This window comes from Tyto alba, unplaced genomic scaffold (genome assembly GCF_018691265.1).
Source record: "Tyto alba isolate M040663 unplaced genomic scaffold, T.alba_DEE_v4.0 Super-Scaffold_38, whole genome shotgun sequence".
NCBI classification, from domain to species: domain Eukaryota; kingdom Metazoa; phylum Chordata; class Aves; order Strigiformes; family Tytonidae; genus Tyto; species Tyto alba.
The window spans coordinates 26030909-26052139 of NW_024881313.1; the positions used below are offsets into that span (position 1 = coordinate 26030909).

Consider the following 21231-nt stretch of genomic DNA (forward strand, 5'->3'; position numbering starts at 1 on the left):
TATCATATTGCTTTTGTGAAAAAAAGATTCAACTATTCAATTGACTGTTGAAATTTTATCTGTGGTCTTCTACAGTAAATGTAACTTTGAGGTACTAATACCTCCCAGACACAGTGACATTTAGGATAAAAATCAAAAAGCTCATCCGTTGCTTCCCTGTGTGCAAGCAAGTTTTGCACCCACAAAATGAATCGATTGGACAAGAGTAGCAGCATTTGTATTACCTGAATTTCACCTGCAATTCATTACTTAGTGTAGGATCTACTCAGGTATATGGATAAGATGTGGTAAGAAAAAGAGAAAATATCCTGTTTTGCTTTCAGGTAAGGAGGGAAGTCAGTACTGAGTTTGGTCTCCATGCCTGAATTGGATGGAAAAGGGGAAGAGTCTCAGAAACAGAAACCTAATTCCAACAGCTCAGTGTCAGACTGGAAGCGTTTGAAATGAGCTTCCTTGTGCTGGTTGGAATCTGGAAAAGGAAAGGAGGGTTTCTTCTTGAGATTTTGAAAAGAATAGATGCATCATGATCACTTCAGTATTATTCACCCATTTTGACATAATCTTTGTCTCCTTGGTTTGTTCCTGTATGCTTTCACATGAACTGAGCAGTGTGGAAAATACACAGACATCTCTACACAAAAGAACACAAATATATCATTTGAATGTGAAAGAGGTGTTAAACAGTGCTCTCTTTTAAGTGATGACTAAAGCCAAGAGTCAGAGGGTCTAAAACATATGAGAACAAGACACAGAACCATCTCTACTGGTTTAAAAGCACATTTATTTATCTACTCAACACTGAGATTATGTTCAGTATTTTTCCCTAGGCCTGGAGTTGCTGAGACAGACAGAACACAGCTGACCTTTGGAGTGGGATTTTTGTAGAATAAATAAACTGGATAGCAGAGTATAAAAGTTACGAACCTCTTTAGAATGTCATATGCGAAAATCTTGTAAACGGTACATAAATATCACCTGCTTGGTAGGACTTGTGGAAGCTGCTGCAGAATTCTCTGCTAACATCTTCCCCCCGAAACATTGAACCATCTGGTAATGACAATTTATTCTATAGCTTTTCTGTTGGCATGTGCCTATAATTATAAAACATGTTATTACCAGCTTCAGTCTGGAAGATACACCATCCCACAGACTGGTATCAGAAGCACTGACACTCCAACTGAAATGCTAGGGAAGGCTAAAGCACCCACAGTGACACCAGCACAATGTTTGTCTTCCTGTCTTTGGAGGCAACTTTACTGACATTATAGGTGACTATTTTACCATGCATTGTGATTGCAAAACTGAGCTCTTACTTTTTCTTCCAGAGTCTAACTTCCTGATGAGGAAGTTAACATTTGATCTAATCACCACTGAAGCAAATGGAGTTTTTCCACTAGCAACGCAGAGCTGAACCAAGCTCAGCTGTGCAGCAGTGGTTTTAAAACTTGGTAACTTATTTGTGACTATCTCTGCTAAAACTAATTTTCCAAAATAACAAAGCTATTGACTGCTTTAAGAGTTAACTTCTTGTTGAGTTAATTTTTGAAATAGATTTACTTTTCAGTTACAGATCTGCAAAAAATGTTTTAAGACTTTACTCCTTTTTACACATAAAACTTCTAAACTACAAAAATGATGTCTTTCTATTTTAACAAATTAAGTTTAAATATTTACTCCTTGGGTGACTTCTATACTGGGAGTGAATTTTTATGGTTCATATTGAAATCCTTGAAAGTAGGGTCTTATAACAGAATCTCCAGCATGTTTTAAACTACTGTGCAGCAGTCCTGGCTGACACTGCTCTAGTTAGCACTCCTTTTAATCTACTGTTTGAACACATTGCTGAAGAAATACTTTAGATTTCAGTGGACAAAATAGTTGTGAATCCTAAATGACTTGCCACGAGAAATGGAATTAAGAACAGTACATTTAATAGCTTTATCATTATAAACAGGCACAAAGGCTGACATTTGAAAGTCATTATCCTCTTGCTCAAGCTGGTACAATTATACTTTTAATCAAGAATTTCTACTTCTTTTGCTACTTCCTGCCTTTCCGGGTTCCTGTGATATACAGTTCCCATTTTGGCCTCATCCTGTTTTGCCCTGCTTCTTGTGTGTTAAGGAATCTAGCTCTACTGTAGGCTAGCATTTTTCAAATGCAGCAGCATACAATAAACAGGAAAGATTCCCTTAGAGACACTGTTGTTTTTAGCTGATCAAAAGGCCATCCTGGCATCCGCTTCTTGCTCAATAAAAATATTATTTAAGGAAAAAGAGAAACAACTCTAGATTAACATTGCATCCTTAGCTTGGCTAAAGCTTCAGCAGAAGAAAATGCTGGCGTCAATACTGCTTAACCTGTGTCTGTTTAAGTCTACTCTTAGTTACACAAGGTAGAGACAACAAATCAGATTGTAAGTGAAAATGCAGTGTCCTCTATTATTCCGGAGTATTAAACTACACAACTACTTGCTACAATTTAGTAAAACATCAGAAACATAAGGACACTGCTCTGACAGTCTGCCAGAAGTCTATATACTGCATCTGATTTGCATGTTTCAAGTCTGTGGGAGTTTTGCAGCAACAGGAACTTCAGGATTTGGGCTTCATAACTTGGTCTAAGACATAGTCATTGCTTTGACCCTGATTATGAAAAAGTTTTGAGCTCAGACCTAAATGAATGCATGTGAACAGTCTTCTGAACAGAAGCAATTCATAGTGCTTCATCGTCCATGTGGGGTGGTCTGCAGTGATTACAAATCATAGCGTGCAATGCTCCATCTTAATAGAAACAGTCACGTGTTGAAGCAGGAATATTTGAGCCTTAATTCAGTCACGTTAATAAGCATGTGCCTAATTGTAAGCACCTGTTAGCTACATTAAATTAAGCGAGGTTCAAGCATATGTTAAACAGGGCTGAGTGTGTGCTGAGAGAAGAATGAAGAAGCTCAAGTGAATGAATTGCATTTGCTGAATTAGGCAGTATATGTTGTGTGCACTTATGCTCTGGTATTTTCCTTTCCATTCCGTTCCACTTCAGGGATGTTGCTCATACCGTTATGTCCTATCAAGTATCTTTTTTGATACAGAAGATCCCTAACTGATGACCAGTGTGCTCCTGTAATGCATGTGCTCTGCAGCAGTGACCTTGAATGCCACAGACCAGTGAGCACAGGTCTGTCAGCCTGCCCCACTGAGGTTCAAAAAGGCTCTGAGCCAAGCCACAGAAGCTGCAGGTAACACTCCCCAAACAAACACAATTTTACACTGTAAATACATTTGCACGTGATATATTTTAAAACAACAGTTTCAGTTCTTGAAAAAATGTTTACTTCTTTATGAACAGAACATAAAGGTCTTGTGCTCATTTTCTGTTTTTATTTTCACTTGTAAACCAATTATACTGCTTGTTGTGCATTAAGCCTGTTACATGGCAAACAATTTCCGAACAGTTGAAAGACTTTTTACCTCACTGACATGGGCAATACTGTAGCAACCCTGGCAATCAGCTCTGTGTCCACCATGACAGAAATGAACTGCTGCAGCTATCTAAGTCTGCCAGCTTTCCTGTCCACTTTGGGCAGCCATTTCTGAGGACTTTGGGTGGAATTTACTTCACCTTACAGCAGCTGCCTAAAATCCAGGGAAATACTTTGAGCTAGAGAGAAAGGTACCTTGAAAAAATGATTTATCCTGATGATCTGCCTTAAGGTGGGATGTACTTTTGCTGGGAGTATCTCCCTCCCTCTAAGCCACAGGAGAAGCCCAGATACACAGTTTAGAGGAGACATTCAGCTTTTGAAATTATGAATTAGGTGAAATTAGGTGCTCTTTCTGCATTTTCTCACTATTTAGCTCATAACAATTTATAAATGACACTTGTTTATCAGTCCTGATCATGCCTTGCACTTCCAGCTACATGGCAACTCTGCAGCATATACACTGTGTTTCTCTCCTACACACATGCCAGCACTGCTTCCTGCTATGTGTTCCCTCCACATAGTAATTAATACTGTGCAGCACTTCTTTTGTCAGGAAGCAGCGTCTTTGGTGGATCACACTTCCTCAACTATTTAAAAGGGCATTATTAAGCTGAGTTTTTACTTGTCAGGTGAAGAGAGAAAATCATGAAGGAAAGACAGGCAGGAAAGTTTTAGACATTAGCAGCAATTATCTGAAATTTAAATTGGGAATGCAGCTATCAGGGTGGATGAGAGAGGTGCAATGTTGGGGAAAAAGATGAAATTTAGCTTGTAACTTTGGCTTCTGGCTCTAACTTTCATGTGTGCATCACACAGTTACTAGACACCTGTGCTTGGGACTTGAAACTTGGCTGGTTGTTGCATCCACGTGGTGTAAAATGGCATAGTAGGACTTTGATCTAATGCTGTGACCTAATCTTGCAGGAAGGACAACTCTGGCCCTGACACTGTAGGTCTGGGTGAGCTAGCGATTTTTGTGGATGAACATGGAGCAAGTTCAGAGAGTTCAAAAGTGAGGGTAGCTGCTCTTGTGGACGGAACCAACAAAGGCAGGCGCTTGGCAAATACAACTGATTCCTGCCTCTCTTATCTTTGACATGCTGCCACAGCTTTACAAACACCTTTCAAAGGAAACATGTTGCAGTCAGGCCAAAGTAGCAGTGTGTGCTTCCACTGGTTTTGGCTCACCAGGGTGCTGAAGTGGTTGTGCACGTAAGCATGGAGGATGCCGAGCACTCCCAGAGGAGCACGTACTTTGCGTGCATCAAAGGAAGCTGAAACCCAGGAACCAGCCCACAAAGCATGTGTTCCCGCTGTGTGTAGCCTGCAAGAAGGCAACGAAGCACTCTCAGACAACTGAGGTACAAATGTGGGAGCTCTGGTTCATGAGAGACGACTCCAGAACCAGTTTTTCAGATAGCAGCTACAGAGATGTTTAAAGTCTGTTTTACTGCAAATTGGCTATTTGTTGTTTGGCTGTTGCGTGTGATCAAAATGGGTCATCCCTGCCAACAGAGGCAAATGCAATTCTGTCAAAACAGCATCTAAGTGCTTCCTTCACTAAGTGGAAACAATTGCTTCTCCTCACTTTGCAGACTCCTCTTCAAGTTCCCTAGGTGGCACTGACACAGTTCATAGATCAAGCATGCCAGTGCTGCTGATATTAAAGAAATAATTCAAAGGAAATGTAGGAATGTTTTTTTTTTGTTTGTTTTTGTTTTTGTTTTTGTTTTGGGGGGGGGGGGGGGGGGGGGGAGTGTGTGTGGGTTGTTTGTTTTTTGTTTGGTTTGGTTTTGTTTTTTTCCCCCCCTGCAGTAAATTTTCAACTTCCACTACAAAGAAATATGCAATAACATTACCATCTGTGTCACTTTATTCAGGCCAGATCCACATTACAGCTAGAACTGTGTTCCCATGCTGAAACACTGCATCATTATTAGCAATTACCAACATAGCTCCATTATTAGCAATGGGATGTCCACAGCCAGTTCGCATCGTCTGTGCTGCTTTTATTTATTTTGGAGAAACAACGAACATAAAATGTCTCTGCTGGACTCTGACATGGTGTGTACAAAGGCAGATGTCTGTTGCAATCTAGGGGGTGGACAGGGAGGAGGTGACGGAGGGAACTGCTCAGCCACTGAAAGTTACTTTCATCAGTGTTTCCTTTGGCAAAGACTGCTCAGAAAATGCTATGGGAAAGGCGGGAGGGAGGTGAAGAGGAGGGGGAAAGAGGGAGACAAAAAAAGCCAAAGATGAAAAGTGTTTTTCTTACTGTAGTTGGTTCAGAAGCTTTTTTGACAGATAATTGCTAATTATTTGAGTAAGATGGTCATTTTTCTGCAGATAACTGTCTCTCATGCCTTAGAACCCTGTAGAGTTAGGCTGGAATGGCCTTTAACACTTACTTTAAAAAATCCTAAAATCCAGCACACAGCAAATGGTCTATTTAACACCGGGAAAAGCAGATACACTGCAAGAAAATATTAATCTCTGTTCAAAAACAGATGATTCAAGAGCATATTTTTATGCTGCCTTTTAACTTAGACACCAATTCAGTTTTCTGGTTAGTGGGTCAGGATGCTTGATGGCTGTGTCAAACAGGGTGATGCACGAGTGAAGTCCTTGGCTCAATGACTAGGGTATGAGATCTGCTCTAACGTCTGAGCGCACAGTTGTGACTGCTTCTCTTCAGAATTTGCCAAGAATGCACATTAAAAGAGGCTGCAGGGTAAAAAACTACAGCTGCCTGACAGACAGGCAGCAGCCTCATTTTACACAACTCTTGTCTGTACTCCACTGAAATAAAAACAACAGGCTGATTCATAACTTCCAAATTATCCATGCAAGAAAAGTGGATTTTCCCCTGCTATAATGAGAGTGTAGGAGCCTCCTTCCTCAGTGCCGTGCTGGGGAAACGGTCTGCAATCTGCCCCCTTGCTGCAGCTGATCCAGACCATATGCATTAAAACAGGCTTTAACAACTCAATTGTTAAGAGCTTTTTCATTGCATGCTCTTGATATGGTCCTTAACAGAAAGCCTAATCGGGATCCTTTTCTCCAGACCTCAGCCTTGGGCCCAGATCCTCTGGGTTTGTCATGCTGGCTGTGGCCATGACCGCATGCTCCCGCTATGGGCTCAGGGGGAAGCACAGTGGTGGCTCCCCAGGACAGGACTGATATACACCTTCAGCCTTGGTGAGCTTTGGGCAAAACTTACTTCCACCTGGACCAAAGCTGGCTATTTTGATCCTATATCCTGCCTGCCCTGAGCCCTGGTACTGAGATGGCCCACCTTCATGCTTTTTCTTTAAAAGGGTCTTTTCTGGGCTTAGCTGAGATGGATGACCCAGAGGGGCCCTGATGCCACCATGTAGGGACAAGCTTGTGGCCCTACCCCTCAGCCCTCCTCTTAGGGTGGGTCAACGCTACATGATATTTGCACGTATTTTAAAATGGAAAAACAGGAGAGCTGGTGAGAAACTAGTATTTACTTCAGCAGAAAGGCTGGGATTTGCCATGAAATAAAGGTTCTGAAACCTCCTAACTAGGTCTTTGGTTTTATGGAAACATTTGGTTTTACACGGATTGCTTCATTTTAGCATTTGTATTATATAAAATGCAATTCCTCTGAGTAGTAAATTGGACGAGGTGATTTCCTGAGGTCCCTTCCAACTCAAATGATCCTATGGTAGAATGAAGTAAATCGAATACAGCTCAGTAAAATTTTATTTTCATGTAAGAATCAAAGAGAAATAAGCAAAATAAAAAGATGTTTCAACATTTTATCATCAAAAATTGAATGAAATTCATGCCAAAAATTGAACTGAATACAGCCACTTTGCTTTCTGAGGGAAGAGAACTGCACAGTTTGAATTTAAGCTATTCCATGGCAACTGGTCTCAGAGCCAGAAAATAGACTTTACTTGGTTTATATCCTACATATTTACAATGAAATTTCCTAATATGATTTAAACTTGATTTTCCCATGAAAAATATTTTTTCTACAAATGTCTTCAATTAGTAGCACACTGTTGTATTTTTCAGTGCAGTTCCCACACAAGCAAAACCCACCAGCCATCTAAGCAATACTTTCACTGATGCTGACACTGAACTCATCTGAAAATTTCTTGTAGTGCTTTTCTGGCAAAAGCTATATAAGATCATACTTTACTAAAGACACATTTTCCCTCCAGGTTCCTTAGTGGTGATAGAGCAAAAAAGGTGTTCCTTGGGATACAATAAATAAGCATGTGCATGTGTGTATGTGCAGATGTGTGAGATTTCTCCAGCACAGAAACATACAGTTGAGGTTACAACAGTGACAGTTCCATTATAATCCCATTTTCACGTGCTCAGAGATTTCTGAGCTGTACTATTCTGTCACACAGGTTTACATTTGGCCCCTAGCTCATAGGTGATATTTTTTTGAGGTTTCACAAAATCTATTAATATATTTTTGAGCTACCAGAGGGTAAAGAAATGCTTTTCCTGCCTTTTAGATTCTTGTACCCCTGTAATTGCATTGATTTTTACACAGAACTCTCTGCAGAGTTTAATAGCAATCAGCAGCCCAACGTGCCTTAATGACTTCCTCTGCGCATTCAAGAAATGGCTAAACTTGACAAGTTGAAACCTTCCTAGGGGCCAGTGCTCACTGAGTAATAGCTCCCAGGTCAGTTTGGGATTATTATTTTAAAGTAATAACATAATAAAGACATTAAGATTTCCCTGAGTTTATAAAAATGTTTTGTAAATTAGTTTTGTCCTTAGAATAGCCCATGAGTTTAGAGCTATATAGCCACTTCTCAGCTTGTGCACATCAGATTAGACCCGCTGCAGTAATTGTAACTGCAGCAGGGAAGGATCCAAACCATAAAGGAAATACAAATCAGATAGTCATATCTTCATTGACTTCACTAGAAACATGCAGACATAAAAATGGTGGAGGATGGCACCCTTTGTATCAATGTTAGCTATTTTGCACAGCATTTTTGTGTAATATTTGAAAGAGAACAATCCCCTGAAAACATAAACCTGCACAACATGTAAAAGAACATGGTATAAGAAAGTTTTTCCTGTGACAGTCCACCTCATTTATCTCTAACATGTCTATGAGGGGGATAGCAGTGGGACAGTGTAAGAATCACACAGCAGCCAATGTGATCTTTGTCCCAAACATGCCAACAATTTGCAGATCTGGGTCTTCCTGAGCCAAAAGTCATGTCCTTCTGTTTAATGGCTTTCTATCAGTTTTCTTCTCATTAGTGTAAGCTGGTTTTGAAGCCAAGCAAACACGTAGCCCCTGTAGCAACAGGACTCCTAATGCTATTTTATGTATACTCGGAGAAAAAAAGGATGGCAAACACAGAGGGGGTTTTTTTGTTACAATTAATTTTGCTTTCTGAAAGTTTTGATCATGGAGTGAGGGGTAAAGAAACATAGTCAAGCAGTAAAATCAATATAAATTAATACTTCAATTTCCTATTATTTTTTTCTTCTAAAAGTCTATTACTTGAGTGGGAGTATCAGGGCTGTGATTGAGAACAGAAACAGCATCAGGAAGCTGGAACATTAGCAAAAATCCAACATTGCCAGCTCTCATGATTTTCATCACGAGTATCATGAAATTTGGTCCCAGGTTTTAAAGCACCAGCTGCTGTTATCATGGTATTGGCAAACTTCTCATTTAAGGCAGAGGAATTTTTTAGCTATTATTATCACAGAGGAAATCCCCCCAAATATGCTAGATGGAAAATGAAAAAGAAAGCAACAATAATTTTTGAGATACAAGGATTTTTATAAAGTTTTACATTTTTATGAGGCCTGATGTTCAAAATTTGGAGTGGACAATATTGTGAAAGCAAACTGCTGTGTTTTACTCAGGAGAGTGTGAGCTTTCATATCACATATAGAGAGGAGATAGGGCAGGACAAGGCATCAGGTGGGACAAACAAACCACAAAACAGCCTGAAATATTCTGAAAGGAAGTTAAGAAACAAGGTAGATGACCTAGCACAGTACTTCATGCATTATGTGTACTCTAACAACAGAAATTGGGTTTTTCCTTTTTGTTTTTAAATTTCATCATTGTTCTAGCAGTACAAATCCATCTGAAAACTCATGGGCCTCTGCTCCCCTACATACACTGTGTGCACTAGAAGAAAAGTAATGTCCAAACTGAGAAAAATTCTACAAAATACACTGGCACCAGAAAAGTGCTCTTCAAGAAAGGATTTTCTGGAGCCTAAAATAATTTTTTTTTCACACCAAGTGGGACTGGGTATAAATTTTGCCATTGACTTGAAGGAAGCCAGAATTTCACTCTGTGTGCAGGGATTGGGAATGCTTCCCCCATAGCAGACAGAGCAGGCCCAAAATCTTTGTCATCTGCTTCCACCCAATAACAGCTTTATAGAAGTTAAGAATGAATAACTTAACAGCTGCCCAAGGCGGCTCTAAAGCTCTGCTTTCCCTCGCTGCACATGAGAAGACAGCCATTAGCATTGCTGCTGCTAGGTTCACTACTCCTCAGGGGATGCTGCGTTTGCAGAATGGCCTGGTTTTGTAGTGACAAGATGCACACATTTGAAATTGCTTGCATTTGGATGCTGTTTGGTGCTCAGTTTTGAGTTAGTGCCTTGTCTGTTATAGATTCTTCTCATCATGGAAAATGTGTCTCTTGTGAGCATGAGTCCTATTCTTTGTTTGGATAACACTTCTCTCTGAAAGTCAAAAAATTGCCACATGCATTTTTACACAGCAGTGTATCGTTAAAAAAAAATTAACAGCTAGAAGGCGAACAAATACAAAACAATGGCAAATAACGATTATACTGCACTACATTTCCACCCAGCAGTCTCTAAGGATTTCACAAGCACTAATAAGTGCATCCTCAGATATTTGCAAATCAGAGAAATATTATCCTTTCTAAGGAAACTGAGTCACAAAGGTGATGATTGACTGGCCCAAGATCAAGAAGTATGAGCGAATTAGCACTTTAAATAGCCACAGTGCCCTAGCACCCAATCCTATGTATTTCTTTAAAGCTTTTAGTGGAAAGGTTTGTACACATGACAGAAGGACTTTGGTCTTTATTCCACCTACTTTTAAGAAGCTCCTACTCATTCTGCATGAGTATTAAAGTCTGATCTTGCTGAATGGCAAAACTTTAACTGACTTCACTCTAAGTTAATGCCGCTTCAGCTACAATACTGGCCATTCTTCTGAGAATTTCTAGGGAACTGCAGAAATGTAGACTCAGCTCCTCACTCAGCTGATATAAATCACTGGTGCTCCACTAACTTCAGTAGAATGATCTCTGGACAAATTAAGAATACAGCCCATGAAAACCAGCTTCCTTTCTTTACATATTTAAATCAAAATTATCTGATATCTTTCAGATGAGAAAGAGCTGAAGCTGGGATGTGGCAAGGGAGGATATATTTTCCTTTCTATTCTGAGCATATGGAGACATGAAAAAGTTAGCCGGTGATCAGATGTTTATTTTCAGAGCACTCAGAGTTTGATTTCAGAGTGTCAGCTGAGCTGTGGTTACACCTATGAGCATGTTTTTACTTTGTAATGTTGGGGGTGGGGGAGGAATAACTAAGAAAAGGGATAAGCTACCTTGCATGTCATATGGAATATCACGGGGTGAGAGTGTGCGTATGGACAATTTCCATGGAATAAGCGAGGTGCTTGAAGGTCACACCACAGTAATTTATCTAGCTGCCTAGTGAGGCAAGTTCAAAAAAAACCTTCCTGGAAAGCATAAGTTACAGTAGGCAGAGGAACTGCCTAGCTTCAAGACTTTGCCTAAGCTTTTGTTTGAAGAGTAAAAGCTGGGAGAAAACGGTCATTTCAGTAAGTCCCCCAGTATGCACATATCTATCTATCTATCTATCTGTCTGTCTATCTATCTATCTATCTATCTATCTATCTATCTATCTATCTATCTATCTATCTATCTATCTATCTATCTATCTATCTATCTATCTATTGTGATTTTCAACTTGAAAACAGCAGGGCAATCTAAATAATTTTTGCTAACAAATTTAGCAAATACAATATCCAAAAACCTCTACTAGCATTTCTGACTAGTTATGCAACACAGAAGTAGGTCTAAACACTGTTTTTACAGCCAGTTTAGCTATACCAGTTTAGAAACCACTACAGATAAAGCAGTACTGTCCCTACTACAAACTGCTGACACTAGCAAGGTTTATTTCCACAAGAGTACTGACATAATACATCTTCATACTAAAATACATGCATCCCCCAGTGCCTGACGAATTGTTTTAACTATACACAAACAAAATCTTAATGAAATAATTAAATCGGTACACAAATCAGTGTATGAAGACTAGGCTTTAGAAGACAACGATTCAAGTCTCAAGTACACAAGTATGGTTATTTAAAAAGTATAAAAATGTGCAAAGTAAAAATGTAATAGCCAGTAGAAGGAGCTTAATTGCCTGGGAAATGTGAGATTGGTTCTTGGAAGTAAGTTTTAAGTTTAGTTTGGGGGAGAGCTATTTATGTGGGAAAGGCTGATGAGCACTGATTTCTTGAATAATGACATGCTATGATGGGAAGAATGAGAAGCAGTTTGGCCACTATTAGCTACACTGTTCAAGAGTAACAACGAACTTGAAAATGATGTCAGAGAAATGAGATAAAGAAGACTATTATACTGTTTGAAGGCCATCATCTAGTATAGCTGTGGAGGATAAACGAAAATGGAAACCAGTAAGGAACATAATATGATATGCTTATGGTATTTTGCTCTTGAGCTATTAGCGGGTGCAACACTATTGGCATCAGTAGAGCTGTCTTCACTTGCTTCGCAGCTCAATGTGACCCTGTATCCATTTTATATACCTACATTATACAGGGTATGTGCTATTGAAACACAACAGAAAACTTGAAATGCATTGGAATGTTAGACTATATAGCGTGGTTAAAATATGTACCTGCTTTAACCACTTGCCATCTGAAATACAAGGAGATGAACCTAAATTGTCTGATGTAAATGCATGTAAAGAAGTTTGAATTTAAGCCCAGATATGGATATACAAATAGATAAAGCTTATAGAATTTTGACACAAAGTCTCAGGAGTTCTGTAGGAATGTCAAAAAACACCCAGCAATCAGAGCATATGCCTGCCAATGTTAATACATCTTATGCCTCTGTCTCCAAAACAGATTATGGAGATGGCTGTGAAACAGAAAAAAAGAGCTTTTATTTAAGAGCTACCTTTGCATATTTTTACAGACTTAACTAAAGCTATTCAAATGGAGCGACAGCCTAGGATTTCCCCTAAGAAGAGCTTTTAGCATGAGGGATGTAAGCCTCACATTTTGCATCTGGCCAAGCGGGGTGATCACTATGGAAATAGGCAGTGTAGCCTATGTTTCTGCATGGTGATCAAGCTAAAGCTTTTCTAAATTGCTGATCTGCTTCCCTTGTTACAGATGAATATATTAGAGCAATGTCAGTAGAAGTTGTCTGGCTTAATGACAGATTGGCACAAGATCCTACAACAAGACAAACTTTGATTCTTACCCAGGCACTTAGCAACTTGTCCCAAGCCTTCAGTATTATGAGCTAAGATTCTGGAGAAGAAATGATAAATTATTGAAGGTGATTTATGAATTGAGGGAACAACAAAGAATGAAGCTGAATTTTCTACTGTATTGCAAATTACTCTGCAAGCATCTGAAATCCACTGTTATAAAAAGTAATTATTAATTTGTGTAGTGCCATAAACGTATGTCCTAGCTATTATCCCTGCACAAGTGTGTCTGTTGTTTTAATTGACTTCAACAAGACTGTTTATGTGAATAAGATGAGCAAAACTTTGGCTGTGAGGGAGTGTCTCACAAAGCTTGAGGCAGAATAATCACACAGATGTGAACAGACCTCTATTTTTCTCTAGGTTACCAGCTTCCAATTTAAGAAGGAGTGTTGTAAAAAGAAAAAAAAAAAAAAAAAAAAAAACAAAACAAAAGAAAGAAGAAAAAGAACTATCTGTATCTTCTTTTCCATGATGAAAATCAGTGGGGCACAGACCCAGCACAGGGCTGAGCTGCGAGGGCAGTGCATGCCCCCCACTCACAGTGGGGTGCTCCAATCACCCTCCCACCCTACAGCTCTGATGAACTGTGTCATCACATGAGGGCACTGAGCAGCCCACAGTGCAAACGTGCAATGGAGCCCAAGGTGTTGGGAGTGCAAGGAAGGGATTAACCTGGGCTCCCATTCAGTGTGAGGCTTGGCCCATCTGTATTTAGAGAAGGCATGGGGCCTGTGGCCACTCCAGCTCCACATCAGCGTGGAAGGCAGCAGAAAACCCTCCGGTTCCTCCTGTACAACAGCTGGTTATTGTGCTTCTGAGATGTGCATAGTTTCTTCTGGAAGAAATCACCACATCAAATGGGTGTCTCTTCCACATATGGAGATATTTTTCTCAATGGACCTTTTGAGCCATCTAAATTCTTCATTTTATAGCATTACGTAAAATACTTGTAATGCGATTAACATGCAAGATGAGTCTAAATATGCCCAATCCTTTTCTGTTTAAATGAATTATTATAAAGCTCACACAGTTCACAACCAGCTTTGTGGATCACAGAGTTTCACAGTACCTTATGTGTGAGAGACAATCAGGAATTTGATTTTTTTTAGGTTACGTTTTTAAAAACCTTTGATATTGCCCATGAAAATCAATTTCCTCCATGAAAGTTTAGGACTTGGGAAGGGGGTTATTCTCACATTTTTGTGAATTCCTACAGAAAAGAAAATGACCTATGCTCCCAAAAAGTTGGCAGGTGACTTATTAAATTTCTCTCAAATCTCCTTCAGGAAGTTCATTAAAACTCTATTTGGAAATAGCCAGGTGCTTGCTTCCCACAGTGCAAGAGGGAAATCTGTCACTCTGTTTAAAAAACTGTTTGGTTACTTGGGATAAAGAAATAATCATTATACCAAGCTGTGTGGTTTTGTGATGGAAAACTGTGGCTTGGTGAGAAAAGTGCCAAGGTCAATGCAATGAAAGACCCACAGTGAACTCAGACCTGATTTCAGAAGTCAGTGGTGGATGGAGGCCAGGAGAGCAAAGTCTTTTCTGTGGTTCACTTGAAAATACTTTTTAAGATTCTGGATAAAAATAACTCTCTAGCTTGAGAGAGTTTTTAGCTTGAAAAAATATCATTAGAAAAGATTTTTATGTGTTTTATGAGGATCACTAAGGATGACAAAATTACCTTGTTTGACTCTGGATCCTGACCTAAATGCTACGGCCAAGTCAACTAACAGGAAAATAGTAGGGCTAAGCCTTTTTCATTCTTTATTCTGCCAAACCACTGCCTCTTGCAATCAGGATTGATTACAAACACCCAATTAAGAGGCATTTGGAACATGATCTGAACATTAATTCTGTCTCTTTTTCTCTTTATACCTAATTATCAGCCTTAAGATGGGTATTAGGGCTTTAATTAGTAGATTTACTTTAGGAACTTCTACATAAACTAAGAAATCTATACTATATGCATAGATGTGTGTATATATGCACAGTCTTAAAGACGTGCATGTAATACATGTGACTATATCCAAGTAATTCTGTGTGATATAGAAGTGCACGTATATCCTGTTTTCAGACATAATTTCATTGTTTGGAAATATTACAAAAGAAAATAATGGAATTTGGTTTTACATCACCTGTATAAAAATCTCTATATCATAATTATAAAATTATGATCCAATGTTATAGCTTACAATAAGCTATAATTAAGAAACTAATTTTCAGCAACACGTAGGTTTTTGTTTTAATTATGTTAGCACAGGAGAGGGGGTGGAGAGGAGAGAAGGGTGGGTTTGACTGAAAACATACCGAGTATTTCATGGGGCTAATGCCAGAAACTCTGGGTTTCAATTTAGAAAGGACTCAGCCCTCTGTTCTGAATTTGTCTATCTCTGTCCACAGAAAGGATGAAGAATTAGGCTCATGGGAATCCATATTTGGCCTTCAAATTTTTTCCTGTCTGGAAAGTATCTGGTTGTAGAACATCAAGATAGAATTCTCCCTTCAGTTCACTTAACTGTCTGGATTCATGGAAACACCTGCATATGACTGTTATTATAATTTTAACGTGCTGTGGTACAGAGACCCAAGTCAAGACCCTACTGTGCCAGGGAATGTACCCATACATATAGAGTGCAAAACCAGGCTCTATATCCAACACCTCAGCCCTGAGTGCAGGCCAGCACAGACTCTATAACCAGGCAGTTTGGTCATGGTTTCCCTAATATCTTATTTGAGAAAACTCAAACCCAAACCGCTACTCTAAAGGAAAGAATTGTTAAACAGTTTGACAATAGAGAATTTCACAAGAGTTAACTGCCTGGATAAACAACAAAAGAGTTGGTTTATTACACTGTGTAATCAGAAAAACAATATAATTTCCAACTTCTTTCAACTCTTATTTAGTCTCTAAAGCACAATAAAGTAACAGCATTATCTTTAGATACTTGCATCAGATACTTGTGTGCAAATACATGTTGAATCCTGTAGCAAAGAGCACGTATTTGTATATACACTTTCATGATCCAGAACCTTTAAGTCAAGAAAAAGCATTATTTTTGTGTGTGTCTGTCTGTGTGGTAACATGCTCCATGTCTACTGCAACAAGTGTTTTTTGCTTCCCTGATCCTGCGCAGGCTCTGGGCTGACTCCTTTCCTTCCACTGTTTACTGTGGCCTTCCAGAGGGTATCAAATAGCCCTGGTCACCAGCAGGGCTGTCTGGAGTCTAGCAGCATGCTCTCTGAGAAAACCTTTCCCGTGCTTTATGTAGAGAAATGCCCCCAAAGTGCACCCAGAAACATGAGATATCACACGTCCCCCAAATCCACTGCAATGACTCATCCTAAACTGTGCCAAAAATACCTCCTTCTTGTTTTGGGGGCAGAATGAAGTATGTTCCCTTCATCCCTTTAGCACTCCCAAGTAACCTCTCAGTAACCCCAAACAGCTTTTGAGGGACAGATTTTTGCAGGGCACAAGGGGATGGAGATGCTGCCCCTTCGGCCCAGGTATGGCCCTCCCAGTGGGTCAGTGCTGTGCCCCGCATCCTGATCACGGTGGCGTGGAGCCTGGCTTTGACAGGGACATGCAGTCCTTGGCCAGCCTCCTGCAGTGAAGCACAGTGGCGTTGTCGGAGGTGTGTGGGCTGGGTGATTCAGTTAATTCAAATCAGAGCACACAGGAGAGCGTGGGCCTTCCTCCAGCTGCCCTGGGCAGGTGAGGAGGGGGCATTCCTGGCTGGTTTGGGTACCTCGTTCTGAGGCAAATTGCTAAAATCCTGACACCGATGCCCAGAGGAACAGAGCTAGGCCATTAAAACCGTATTTCTGTTTGAAAGCTCGCGGGCCTTGTCTCCTTCAGACCTCTCTGCTCAGCCACGGGAAAATATGGCCCCTGAATCTGTTCCTTTGCTAGCTCTGCTGCTTACCTCACGTTGTCAGCTACAGTCACCTCACCGCCGGCTGCGCTCAACAGTGGCGGAGGGAGAGGGTACTGGGAAGCTCTGACTGACATTTGCCATCAAAAGAACTGATGCAGTCATAAACCAGTCGTGCAGGGCCTGTGCTGCACCCTTTCTCACAGCCTTAAAGAGTAACAGGAGACAGCTCTGTGGAAGCAGAGGGCAAAATTCCCATTGCTTTCAATGACAGCAGGGCTGCACTGGGCTCAGTCCTTCCATTACACCCGAGATGTCCTTGGTGCTGTTTGTGGGAGCAGTTCAGGGCTGGTAAGCCCGGAGCCAGACTCTAGCTGCACCCTTGGGCAGTCAGAAAGCAGCTACCACGTGTGCAGCCATTGACAGGACCCTTCTGACAAGCAAGGCTCGAGGGGCAGCCCTGCCATGTCCTCCAGACAGGCAGCTAGGACATGTGCACCGCGCCATTGCCACCGCAGCTCTGTGCCATCCGGGGCTCCTCTTACTCCCATCGGCTCAACCCAAAAGGACTCAGACTGCCTCTGCATGAGAGAAACACGAGGCACAAAGCCTGCACAAAGCAGACCTCGCTGCATGGAAGAATAGGAACCAGGATTTAGACAAAAGTAAATGAAAGCTTAAACTTTGCAGAAACTAAAGAAAGGCTGAGCCATGTCTTGCCTTGCTCCTGTTTATTTTACCAGGCTCAGTTTGTTATACCTACAGATTTATAGCATAAATCCATTGACATTATTTAGAAATAAAATGGATGGATGAATTTCTAACATCGTTAAGGTCTATAGGAATTCCATGGGGCTACAGTTTCACTCTGTAGGTCTAGATAGCTATGCTTTCTTCCTTACTCAAGGATCTGGAGGAGCTGTTTTCTTCTATATAAACAAACATAGGTATTTTTTGCCCTGTATCCTATAACTGACTGCAATTTCTAGACAGCTCTAATCTCATCAGTGTAACTAATCCTGGGTAAATGCAATATAAAGAATAATTATCTATGACTTCTCTCCTTCTACCCCTTGAATGTTTCCAAAATTGGTAATTTTTCCATTCAAAGTGATTTGACAGCATTGCGTATATGCTTTATAGTTGTCAAGCAAGGATGATATTTACTCTCTACATCTATAAATGGTGGCCAATAAAACAATTGTGCTTTGTGGTATATCTATGAAAACCTTGTAAAACAATGCAGTCAAGTCTGGCAACAAAGTCAATAATTTGTCAGTAAGGAAACCACTATTGGGCTTCCTCTTGCCAACCCTCCACCTTTCTTAAGCCCTTTTCTTCTGAAGCTTCACATTCATTTTCTTAATGTTTTTAAGCTAGTGTCTGTGAAATTTTTATTGCTCCCTAGATAATGACATCTGATCTGAATGTAACCACACACCTCTTTGCTCAGCAACATTTGTCACAAACCATTATAAATTATCATGCTGATAGTGTGCATTGCTGGGAAACCGGAAAAGTTCCATAAATTCAAAGTACTGTATCAGTGACATTCTTGTTTATTATCTAGGTATAAAGTTTTACTAGATTCAAGATGGCTACATTTACACAGTAGGATACTTCAGCAACACGAGACTTGTACAGCTTGCGCTAAGTGCTGAAAAGCATTTACCACATGCAACAAACACTGGAGCATTTTAACTAATATGTAGCCATATGTTTTGTCTCTTCTATTCATTTTAACCATGTTCCTGACTCCAAAAATGCATGGCTATTATTTGGGCTTGATTTAGAAAAGGCAAAATGGCAAACATAAACTACTTTTCTCTTACAGTAATTTCTGTTTCTTGGCCTCCTGAAGAGGAGGCATAACACTCATTAAAGTTAAAAGTAAAAAGAGACTGTATTTTTTCATTATGTATGTCCTTGATAACAATCTGTGGTTGACGTGATTGTACACTTCCTGTCAAGACCCAGTATTTCCATTATGCTGGTACAGTAGTTGTGGCTAGAAGATTTTTTTATTAGATGAACCTAGCTTGTGTGAACATATTTTTAATTATTTGCGTATCTTTATTCTTTAAAACTGTGAAAGTTGAGTCCTTTGGAGTGCCTCCAGAGAAACAGGAATTTTCAATATGTTTGCTTGAAATTTAAAAAAACTCAAATGGTTCTGATCGTCAGAAAATCATACATATATGAATTTTATTAGGAGTCGTTTGAGAAATACTTATTCATTAAAGCATAGAATAATAAGTAGGTAAATCAAGGGCATATTTTAAAAATTAATTCTAAATCCTAACATACAAAGAGACTAACTGGGAACAGCTTCGGTACAACTAATGCTTAAATTTGCTGCTTTTGATTCTCCTCAGAGAAACAACCTTTCACCAGTTTTACATTTCAATACATCTAGCCCTCTGTATAGAGTAATATTTTTAAAAGTTAGATAAGGTCTCTTGATTTTCTTGTTGGCACTACAGAACAAGAGGGTAACCTTTCCAAAGTCATACTGTTACCCTCCCTGGGCTCATGGGGTCCTTGTTATTAAAGTTGGTTTCAATGCTAACTAAGGTCTAAGATGCAATGAACAGAATTATAAAGAGGATTTTGGGAGCTAGGCCAGCAAGCTAATCTTCTTCTCCAGTCTACTCTAATTGTATGGGGCATTTTTTCTTCCCAGACATGAATTCCCCTATCTCTCATTATCTATCTGCATTTCATATTTAAGTGCTTATTAATTTCCAGTGCTAAACCTTTCAATAAACTAGAGTGTAACCTAAATTGCACATTTCTAGATTGCAGACTGAGTTGCTAATAAACTAAGTATATTAGGAAATAAAAATGCACTTAGCTGCAAAACCAAAAAATCTTGTGATATGTTTTATTGCATTAATCTCCTGTTGTTGTACAAGGAATGTGAATTTTGTAAGTAGACACTGAAATTTCAAACCACAGATTGTTGACAAATTCCTGTTGCTGAAATAATTTTCTATTATTCTGGTCCTAAGTTTTTTGGCACAAATACAATCCCTCTCAAGTTAAAAAGAGCAATTTTAAATAAAAGTGAAATAGCAGCTGAGTAATTTAGCATAGCCTGGAATATTAGCATTTCAGAACAGACCAAATAATAATAAAATCATCACCATCGCACACTGCAAAGACAATGTAAACAACCCTGCTTAGAGACTTCCCTGCACCCACTACCATCTCATTACTGCACTGGGCCCCCGTTCAGAGGAAGAAATAATGCAGAGGGGAGAGTGGACAATGGATATTGAGAAGGGAATGATGGAGGGAGGGAGACAATCCCTTCCCTGGACCCAGTTCAGCTCAGTCTAGCACACACTATGCCACAAAGATTACTTGTTCTTCAAATAATTGTATGCTGTACACCACTTTACTGCTGTCAAAGACCATGTTGGTTTTACAGCATTGGAAAAACATGTATTCTAGCAAGGAACAAAAAGGATTTGACACTAAAATATGCTTGCTTTAATTTCCTAATCTCTATCTAAGAGACAAAGACAGGCAGACAAACATTTTAAAACATTAACTGTCCCACAGAACGAAAGCAAAACCTGTATCAAGAAGACATTGGGAAGTGAATTATTGCCCAAGTACAACAAATTAAGAATTAAAGAATGAGAAGTCAGCATGTGACCATATGGCGTGAATATGAGCTGCAGCTCCGACACCACAGTAAAAACTCATTTTAACGAAGAGACAGTTTAGTTTTATAAGCATAGGGTTTTCCTGCATTATCACTCAACTATGGTACTGAAATGCTGATGTATAAGAGATTATAAAAAACAACCAAAAAACAACTAAGCACCACACTGCATCATGAAAGAACTTCATTTTAAGGGAAATCAATAATTGTGACCTAAGTAATCAATGTATTGAATAATAGGAACAATGAAGTGCATGGTAAATATTAAGTGCTCAAGTACAGTTGCTCTTTTTCTCTAAATCCAACATCCTAACCTCATGGTCTGTTACAACCTCTCATGACCATGCTGAGCATCATTTTACAGGACCAAATCCTGTGAAATCTTGAATACTCACATGAAATGCCAAACAGCAATGGCTATTGAGCTTAATCTTTCTGACATGCAGAAAAAACCTTGACTGGTAGCATTAACAAACAATAACTGTCTCTTGCAGTTGTCAGAAGGGGAAGAAAAAACCCAGGATACTCAAGAAATTTTGAAATAATAAATCACTAAAATATTAGTTTCATGAAACAAATAGGCTGGATTTTGAAGTCATGTTGAAAAGCAGA

General features: G+C 39.5%; 1 protein-coding gene across 4 annotated transcripts in view; it reads right to left on the minus strand.

Annotated features, from left to right (window-relative positions):
- The window catches only part of NRP1 (neuropilin 1), a 114264-nt gene that overhangs the window by 87854 nt on the left and 5179 nt on the right, over positions 1–21231 (minus strand). The gene's annotated exons all lie outside the window — the stretch shown is intronic.